An 11,138-nucleotide genomic window follows, 5' to 3' on the forward strand; every position below is an offset into this window, starting at 1 on the left:
CAGAGAGGTGGTGGATGCCCCATCCCTGGAAACGTTCAAGGTCAGGTTGGCCAGGGCTCTGAGCAAGCTGATCTAGTTGAAGATGTCCCTGCTCATTGCAAGGGGGTTGGACTAGATGACCTTTAAAGGTCCCTTCCAACCCAAACTATTCTATGATTCTACGATCTCCCACTTCAGTTGTTATGCTGAATGTTGTTAAAAACCCATCCTTTTCCAGAGCGCCAGTTTGACCAACGCTTTGGTTTACAATTTACCTCCTCTGGATCAAGCAACAGCTATAGCATATAATATATGCAACTTGCAAAAACCTCTAATATACTTTCTCCTGACTTTAGGTTTCCCATCAAATCTAAAAAAAAAAAAAAAAAAATCAGGTGAAAAATTATCCTATTTCTATTTCTTTAACAATTAATTTTTCCTTTCTACTTGGATCAGAATTGTGTAAGTAGTGCAGGATCCTTCCTTGCCTCTTGGGCACGAATTTTTACCTCTCAGCAAAATCCCTCTCACCTACTATCCCTCTCTCCAAAACACCAGGTCAGAAAATGTCCTTTACAACTTCCATGCATGTTCATCAGATGATGTGTAATACCTTTCTCAGGTGATCAAAGAGTGGCAACACTCAAAATTGTTCAAAAATACTTTCATGTAATTTAGGATAATGGAAGCTTGAATGTCCTTTGTTAGCTCTTTTTCCAAAATGGAGGTAGAAAACAGAGTGAAAATGGAATTTTCAGCCTGACACAGATACAAGTACAAAAGTTCATATTCTCAAAGTGATTTCAGAAATTATACATAGGCATATTCCCTAAATCACCACGGTAATTATTGTGACCTAGAACAAGTACCTTAATGTTAAAGTAATTTTAATTATGAACATTGGTGAATTGCAGAGGTTTGGGAGAGAAACTGGGGCAAAGCTTTGCCATATCTCTGGTGCAATGCAGGTGCTCCAGAAGAGTTCTGGGAAGGAAGCCTCTGTGAGAATGAAGTCCTACTTCAGTCTTGGTCCCATGGGGTTTATTGTCTACTTAACACCTTGCAACACCCACAGTTTCTTTAGCACTTTTCAGTGAACTTCACTAAATTGCAGGGTTTGGCCAAGCCATATGGTTTGGCAAAATAATCTACTGATTGTAAAAATGTTTGACTAAGAGTTTTATGGGTCAAAATACTCATTTAAACATCTTTGTGGGTATATAGAGCTCTGAGGAAATACTAGACAAAGTCAATAGCAAACAACAAAGGATTTGAGCTTTTTTGTGACTATTCTTATTTAATAATTTTGCATACCTTTTTTCACTGGCTGTTTTTGAGAGTTTTACATACACTGCGGCTACATTTCATCCAAAAATGCATATACTATACTCAGCCTTTAGCTTTTTGATTGCTTGTTAGCTGAACTGACAGTTTAAAAGGAACTCTTTGGTTATCTCTTTAGACATAAACTGGACTTTGAAGCTGTAGGTTTCCCGTTATAATTGATGATTTGTTCATCTAAACTGTTTTTCCTTTTAGCTACGGAAAATACCTCAAATACCTGTTAGGAAAAGGCACATGACATAAACCTGTTGAAAAGACAATAAAGACTGTGTCCCTTACACACATCCCAGATTATGTTTAACTAACATTGAGTTTATTTTTCTGCAATTAATACGAACACTTTAGCTCAGTGGTTTTGTTAGTAATGAATGAACTCTTTAGTAAAAGAAGTCCTCGAGACTTACAGTTCAGTTCTCACATTTTTTTGGAGTTCAGTATCCCACCCAATTTCTTGCATTAGTGGTAATACAAAACATGTCTATCTACCAAAGACAGATATGCTCCTATCTGTCCTCATTAGGGGAGGCTTTCTGTTCAAATCCTTACACTATAAAAAAAGAGATAACCATCTCATATTTCCTTGAACATATAATGTAGTAAAACATGCAGATGGGCATTTACCTCAGAACCAGTGATTCACAGTAACATATTACTCCTATATCCATAACCTCAGCGTCATACTGCATGCATAAGATACTGCTTAATTATACAGCTCAACTTCCCAACCTCTCTTCACATTGTCATTACTTCCTATTCCAGCTTGACAAAGGTTTTCTCCCAGTTTTTGTTGTACCATCTACTTTGATGTTTCAGAGATTCAGTGTGCTTCAGGCATTGACTGAAAAGCTTCTCTCCCAATAAACCATACACTCAGAGTAACTGCTCTTTACCAGCCAGATGCAAATGGAGCATGATACAAAGTACAGGGAATCTGCTCTGCTCTGGCATCAGGACATAAGCCATGGAAACACATAAAGCAGACATAAAGAAAAATCTCCTTCCTGCTTGTGTGGAGACAAGCATAATAGATGTACCAGAAATGACAGTAATACGGAATATTCCCGACTGCTTTCTTGACCAGTAGGAACTGGCATCCTGAGCACTGGGAAATAAAGGTTAAACTCCTTACATTGTCATGGACTTTGAAAGTGATCTTGGTGAACCATAACTTCTTGTGTCTGATAATATATACACATAAGAATAATAAACCACACTCCATTTGTCTGCTGTGCCTATCTTTTTAAAGCAAGGATTGCAGAGATGAATACATTGGAAAATCAAGTCAGTAGGCACCTGCCAGTCAACAGAAATACTAATAAAGTCAGTGAGGATCTCAGAATGAAAGACAGAAGGAGAAGAAAAAATACAAGCAAAGAAAAACTCTATAACTACATTTTACTGAGGAATGCAGCTAATTTAGTAGATGTATTATAAAGTCCCAAATGGCGCACACAATTGTACATATAGCTTGGTAAAGAAGTCAAGAGAGACAATATTTGCAATTTTCTTGGGAGGAAGGTATAGAACCGGCAGTAGAAAGCTGCTTCTTGTTTTGTTCCTACCATGCCTGGTATACATCCTCAGCAATTTAACAGGGTATTAGAATTTATGTGAGCCCTATGTATCTTTACTCCTAAACTAGCAGAAAAAATTCCCAAACAAAAAAACGGAAAAATTCCCCTATCATCTAAAGCCAGCAAAAAGCTACAATGCTGCTGATCTGACACTAGACAACAATGTTGGCATGAGATGAAGAAGGGAAATTGGAAATGACAATTCCTATTAGACCAAGACAGAACAAAAATTAAATTGCTCACAGACATAAAATGAAATGACTGATATAATTTAAAGCAAGAGTTCAGAAATTTGTGAAGAAATTAAAATGCAGCTACTGAAGGTTTCTCAGTGGCCACAGATAAAGCCCTTATTAATACAGTAATATCTGAGAAGGCTGTGAATCTATAAAACTTTCCTCCACAACTACCAGAGATCAAAGGAAGGACTAGTAACATGGACCACAGCTTCCAATGGATTGAGGGATGTCAAGAAGACATCAGACACCTTCAAGTTTAAATGACATGACCTGAAAGAAGAGTCTTGGGAAAATATTTTTAGATGGAAACAGAAAGTTGAAGTTTGTGGTAGAAAAGGGAAGGAATTTCTTTGCCAGAAATGGAGGAACATACAAGGCTTTACCAATAACTTTATCTCCAATTTTAACACATAGAGGTTCAGAGGGGGAACAGATTGTTCATCTCGTGTTACAGAACAGGGGGAGAGGGGAAATTTTATATCAATGTTTCAGTACAAACAATTGTTTAAATTTATGGATAAATGTATGAATAAAAAATAAAATCAGCCCAACAGGGGAAGTGACTCAACCTATGCAAGTAGAGATGATAAATTCCATATTACTGCATCTTTATGTACGCTAGTATCAAGAAGTCCTGAATGTAATAGATATTAAGATTAATAAAATATTCTGCAACAGACTGTTAAAAACTGTGTTTTCTAGAGAACAGACAAAATATTGAAAATACTTTACAATGTCAGTTATTTTACTGTGAAATAGAACAAGAGATATAATTGACGCTCAGTGAAAGATAGATTTAACAAGTCTAAAAAGCAGATGTGACCTGCAAAACCTTATGGTGAGCAATCTAAAATTTTGTAAGAATACATTACTATGATATCTCTGATAGGTAGCTGAACAGAAAGTATTGCAAAAAGCCAAAGCTACTAACTAAATACTGATATTTATATATAATACAAAGCACATTTTTATGTTCTTAAAAGTGCATATTGCCATGCGAAAGAGGACCTGTGTAAAGGATAGGAAACATATGATAAGATCTGTTACAATTTTAGTAACGGCTTTTGGAATATGTAATCAATTTGCCAGAGTAATGGGATACAATTTTAGCATGGTATGCTGAAAAATGGTAAAAAAAACCCCACCCCACCCCACCCCCCCAACCCACAAACGCTTCGGAACAACACTAGATAGAGTAGATTCTGTGATAAGTTTGGGATGGAATCTAAGGAAATGACAGTTGTTCAGAGAAGGAGTTTCCTGTAAAAAAGTGTGTGCAAAATGCCTGCCAGCCTGGCACTAAGAGCAGAGCTTTGTTGGGTTCTGCTTCCATTGCAGAAGGGTTATTTGTCTACCCAGAACATCAGCCCCTTTGTGGAGAGAACCCCTTTCAGGGGTGTCGTGGTTTAACCTCAGCCAGCACCTAAGTACCACACAGCCCCTCACTCACTCCACCCCGGTGGGATGGCGGAGAGAATCGGAAGAGTAAAAGTGAGAAAACTTGTAGGTTGAGATAAAGACAGTTTAATATGTAAAGAAAAAGCTGCGCGTGCAAGCAAAGCAAAACAAGGAATTCATTCACTACTTCCCATCGGCAGGCAGGTGTTCAGCCATCTCCAGGAAAGCAGGGCTCCATCACGTGTAATGGTTACTTGGGAATAGAATCATAGAATAGTTTGGGTTGGAAGGGACCTTTAAAGGTCATCTAGTCCAACAGACAAACACCATCACTCCAAACCTCCCCCCCTTCCTCCTTCTTCCCCCAGCTTTTATTGCTGAGCGAGATGTCATATGGTGTGGACTATCCCTTTAAGGGTCCTTAAAGGTCATCTAGTCCAACAGACAAACACCATCACTCCAAACCTCCCCCCCTTCTTCCCCCAGCTTTTATTGCTGAGCGAGATGTCATATGGTGTGGACTATGGACTATGTCAGTTGGGGTCAGCTGTCCCAGCTGTGTCCCCTCCCAACTCCTTGTGCACCCCCAGCCTACTCGCTGGTGGGGTGGTGTGAGGAGCAGAAAAGGCCTTGACTCTGTGTAAGCACTGCTCAGCAGCAACGAAAACATCCCTGTATTATCAACACTGTTTCCAGCACAAATCCAAAACATAGCCCTCTACCAGCTACTAGAAAGAAAATTAACCCTATCCCAGCCAAAACCAGCACATTCTCCACCCCTTACTCCATACCGTTTAAGTCATGCTCAGGTCTCACACTATCCAATACATTCTCAATTAATCACCACGACCTTTCCTGTTTTTTGATATATACACACAGATATCATTCCATTAGTCCACGGGCCATCACTCTAAAGTGTCCATTGAGTTTATTTAGTCCATGACTTTGGGCTCTGTCATAGCAGTCTTTCAGGGCAGGAGAGATGGTGTGTGGTGTTGGATTGTTGCTGCTTTCTGAGAAAGGATGTAGTCATTCCCATATCCATATTTTCTTCTTAGACACTTTTTTAACAGAAGCAAATGCCTACGTAGTGACATAAAAATACAAAGCCACGGGGGATGACTAATTATAGCAACTTTATGTTTTCTTTGGGTGGTTTTTTGTCTTTTATCTACAATTCAGCCTTAAAATAATGTTTCATTCATATACTCCTGCCTCATAAAATTCCAAGTTAATTTGGATTATTACATTTTAATAATGAAATGAAGGGGTTTTTATCTGTGATTTGTAAAATTAAGGTTATAAGAAGTAGTTCACAAGATGAGTAAAACAACAGAGAAGTAAGAAAGTAGGTGATTTACAAATTGCACGATTAAAGGAAAAATTGGGTTTTTTAACAATTTATATTTTTAAAGGAAAACTAAGCCTTCAAGCTGCCTATAGCAATTCTGATGCAATAAAATGAAAAAAAAAAAAAGAAAAAAAAGAAGTGGTGAGGCAGATTCATCTCCATGAAGAATCTGTTGTCAAAGATGCCAGAGCTGCTTAAGGTTCTGCCAAATATGAGATTATCAGCATGGGAGTCCAACAATCGTCCTCAGCTGCTGAGAAGTAAGAAATGGTGTGCACATGACCTTTCCCAGTCCCACCATATGGAAATGTGTTTAAGGATTTTTGGTCTGCCAAGAACATGAAATGGAGTAAAGTCTTATCTAGACAGAGGGTCCTTTTGGCACAGACTGACATGACATTGGCATGAAGTTCTGATGTTATGAAACCTGTTAGTAACAACACCACAAATACCAGAGTGATATTTTTGATAGAGTAGAATGAAAAATATCTATTATTTTCAGTGAACTTCTGTAAAACTGGAATATATATTTGTACACATTCTTTTATTTATCCCTGTATTTATGAAACCATGGTCATTGTCATTAAGCCTTTTAGTGCAACCAAATGCTGCAAGTAATTTTTGTGGTGAGGGATTTCTATGAAATTTCCACAAATAACAATTGGTTGCACTGAAAAGGAAAGTTTAGAAGCAGAAAAAAGTACAGTAGAAGAAAATCTTCAGAGCTTATGACACAATAGCACTTCAGAAACACGTGGTAATCTCTCATGCCTTTTCCACAGGTGATAATACTTCTTTCTAAGCACTTCTTAGGCTATCAGAGTGGCTCACAAAACACCCAGGAGCTATTCTGGAAGCATTTCTTCCTCTTCTTTCTGCCCCACAGAACACGGCTGTACAGGGCCTGAATATTTTATTACATTCTCTAATACAAGGAATCATCTATGAGTTAGACACCATTTCTGTACCAGCAACAGCACAATACTAACCCACAATAATACCATTGCCTAATTTGATTTTTACTGTGGTAGAGCGACTCTGACTCTGCATATTAATGTAGTACATTTTTAACATGGTTTGTTGGAGACCCATAAATTTCCACAGCAATCCAGCCGCTACCTCATCTCTAGCACAGCCAAGTGCTCAGAGGTCTGCAGGATTTATTTATGTTTTTCAACTCAGCAACAGAATGTATGGTTTGCAGAGCAAAGGCTTTTCTGCGTCCATGAAACAACTGCAGTATCCATGTATCACTCTGTGGTAATTGTTGGGAAAGGTTGATTTTATAATGATGACTAATGCACATTTCTGGGTACATTGGAAGCAACATTAGACCTAGTTTAAATAAGAGGTTTTTTTATACTCAATGTGTCTTGCAATCTTCCCTAATCTTTTGTGCCATAATACAGTGACACCACATGCTAATGACAAGTAGTCTCTGAGTTGTTGATTTTCACTGGTGTTCACTTTATACCTGTCAACTTTATCACTAATAGTTTTCAAGATAAACCCAAGACAACACCATAAATTAGGTCTAATGGCTAACCATAGATTTGACCCTGCCGAGTTCTAATTACTCTGCTGCTATTCTAACTTTAAGTTTTGTCTAAGTTTAAACACAGTTCATTCAACTGATCTTTAAGTGCACAGACTTTAATGGAAATAATTGCCTTTTAATTTACACATTTCTGTAATTGTCTTTCTGGAGAGAAGAAATGTGGTTAGCACCCTGCAGCACCAAATTCTTTGTAAGTAATCTCTTTAGAAAGATAAGGGTCAGCTGAAGAGTTTCAAGCCCCTACAAAGGGTCTAACTCACATTTGAGGCATGTTATTACCAACACTTGCGAGTTCTAACTTTGCTGCTATTCTAACTTTAAGTTTTGTCTAAGTTTAAACACAGTTCATTCAACTGATCTTTAAGTGCACAGACTTTAATGGAAATAATTGCCTTTTAATTTACACATTTCTGTAATTGTCTTTCTGGAGAGAAGAAATGTGGTTAGCACCCTGCAGCACCAAATTCTTTGTAAGTAATCTCTTTAGAAAGATAAGGGTCAGCTGAAGAGTTTCAAGCCCCTATTTGTCTAAGTTTAAACACAGTTCATTCAACTGATCTTTAAGTGCACAGACTTTAATGGAAATAATTGCCTTTTAATTTACACATTTCTGTAATTGTCTTTCTGGAGAGAAGAAATGTGGTTAGCACCCTGCAGCACCAAATTCTTTGTAAGTAATCTCTTTAGAAAGATAAGGGTCAGCTGAAGAGTTTCAAGCCCCTACAAAGGGTCTAACTCACATTTGAGGCATGTTATTACCAACACTTGTGCCATGGGGAAAGCCTATGTTACCGGTTTTGAGGACAGACAATGCTACGGTCTTATTTGCAAGTAAAAGTCCAAGCACAATATTTTTATAAACACTAATCAGAAAATCACGTGTATTTTCTTGTTTGGTTACTGTGGTCTCAACTGAAAATATCAGTCTGACGTCCAGCCTTTCTCCTTGATCAATATTTTTTTTATGTAGACAGGAAGAATGAAACTGGAAAATAAGACAATATATCTCTCCGCATCACTCTCTTTCTAACACTTTCTCCTACACTGCAGTAACACCAGTCACTGCAACCATAACAGACGTTTCTAGAATAGACCAAGTTCACAAAGCTGAGAGGTTAACATAAACCCTAGTCATGGTGATAACTCTTATTTAGACTGATTCCTGTAATGTATGGAAATATCATTAGAAATAACTAAGGTACCAATTTTTCACTGTAAGCAGGAACCTCACGAGCAGAAAAGTTAGAATTTACTGTCATTGAAAAGCTGGACAGCGGTGAACATCTACTTGTTTACCATAAGGGATCTAAATACAAGAAGTCATTATGGCCTTGTACTCTAAAGCTTGATAAAAAGCTTTCAGTAAATTAGGTTTGGACCTTTGGCTGCAGGCAAATTCCAAAGTTTAGTTGACCCTGGGTGAGGGTAACTGATTTCTCTCTCAAACAGATGAGCTTTCTCTGGCTCACTGACAAATATTACTGATAAAATCTTCTTTTTGGAAAAGAACTGAGAGCCTGACAGTCAAGATAACTTCTACCTTGGCAGCTGTAGCTAGAGTAACCTCCAAGCTTAAAAAGTGTAGTTGCAGACTGCTCCAGGAGAACAGTTAATATCTCTTTTCCTCTCAGCACTTTGTACAGCATTTTCACCATGTATCTTAAAAAAACAGGAAATGATTCCAAGGGAGAAGTTTGCTACTTGCTAAATCAATCCATTTTGTCTGGCCTTTCTTAAAGAGGAACTTGTAGAATATATTACTTTCCAATTTGTCACTGTCTGTGTTATAAGTGTTCATATAAAATAGATTGTATAATATATTCAATTATCTCTGTTATTTCTGGAGATGGTCAATGTTGCACCACATATAATCATCACAATATTGTAAATTTTCTTGAATAATTTCTTTCAATGAGCAACACATAAAAAAATTAGACAATTTAGTTACATCTGTCCCATTACCAGTATCTCCATCAGTACTTAAATGAAGCTGGATATTTGTGCTTTGGACAGCAACTTTAATTATTCATTTTTCAAATGAGCAAAAAGTCCAACATGACGTTACAGTAGAAGATTGTGCAGTGTCCTAATACAAAATAAAGTATTGAATAAATGAAAAGGGTTACAGCTCAACAAACTCTTAGATAACCTTGAAAAACACATTTATATGTGCTTTCAATGCAGCATACTTAATCGTCTTTTTGAGAGATTAATTTCTTTTGGGCTGTAGTACATTGGGAGGTTTGGAAACAGTGTTGTGACAATCAGTAGAAAACAGTCCAAGTACTACATGAAGCCTTTTCCATAGGAAGGATAGGAGATGAGTGAAAAAGAGAAAGAAGTCATTTTTCTGATAATACCCCTATATACACAAGTCAGTTGTTGTGTTACACATAAAAGCAGACCAGTTAACTTGCACATTCATGTATGACAAAGCTACTAGTTGTTATTATTCCCATTCTGATATCCTGTTTTTGGTTGTGACTCTAATTTTACAAATCCAAAGGCGTTTGAACTAAGACTTCCCATCATTTACCTTGCTCCGTGGAAAAGCATTGCTGTTATTCCCATTGCTAGGAAAATACACTTTGTTTTCCTGACTTAAATGTTCCTGAAGACCCTTGTCAAGCTATGTCAGCTTTGAAACTGGGACTTGAAATTTAGCAGATAGTTGCCCATTACTTGAACAGACCTGCGCAGGAGCAGGCCGTCCCTATGTGCCAAAAGACGAGCTGGCTGGAAAGAAGACTGGCCTGGCTAAACAGAGAACTTTGGCTGGAACTCAGAAAAAAAAAGCGGGCTGGAAAAGACTGGCCTGGCTAAACAGAGAACTTTGGCTGGAACTCAGAAAAAAAAAGGAGAGTTTTTGGAATAAGGGGCAGGCAACTCAGGAGGACTACAAGGAACAAGGAAGGTTATGCAGGGAGAAAATTAGAAGGGCCAAAGCCCAACTAGAACTTAATCTGGCTACTGCTATAAAAGACAAAAAAAAATGTTTCTATAAATACCTTAGCAACAAAAGGAGGGCTGAGGAGACTCTCCATCCTTTATTGGATGCAGGGGGGAAACATAGTGACAAAGGATGGGGAAAAGGCTGAGGTACTTAATGCCTTCTTTGCCTCAGTCTCTAATGGTAAGACCAGTTGTTCTTGGAGTACCCAGCCCCCTGAGCTTGAAAACAGGGAGCATAATGAAGCCCCCCCATAATCCAAGGGGAAATGGTTAGAGACCTGCTACATCACTTGGACACACACAAGTCTATGGGGCCAGATGGGATCCACCCAAGGGTACTGAGGGGGCTGGCAGAAGTGCTCACCAAGCCACTTTCAATCCTTTATCAGCAGTCCTGGCTAACTGGGGAGGTCCCAGTTGACTGGAGGTTAGCAAACGTGACACCCATCTACAAGAAGGGCCGGAAGGAGGATCCGGGGAACTACAGGCCTGCCAGTCTGACCTCGGTGCTGGGGAAGGTTATGGAGCAGATCGTCTTGAGTGCCATCACATGGCATGTACAGGACAACCAGGTGATCAGGCCCAGTCAGCATGGATTATGTGAAAGGCAGGTTGTCCTGCTTGACTAACCCGATCTCCTTCTATGATAAAGTGACCCACTTAGTGGATGAGGGAAAGGCTGTGGATGTGGTCTACCTAGACTTTAGTAAAGCCTTTGACACCATTTCCCACAGCATTCTGCT

Source organism: Aptenodytes forsteri, unplaced genomic scaffold, assembly GCF_000699145.1.
Source record: "Aptenodytes forsteri isolate BGI_AS27 unplaced genomic scaffold, ASM69914v1 Scaffold242, whole genome shotgun sequence".
Taxonomy (NCBI): Eukaryota; Metazoa; Chordata; class Aves; order Sphenisciformes; family Spheniscidae; genus Aptenodytes; species Aptenodytes forsteri.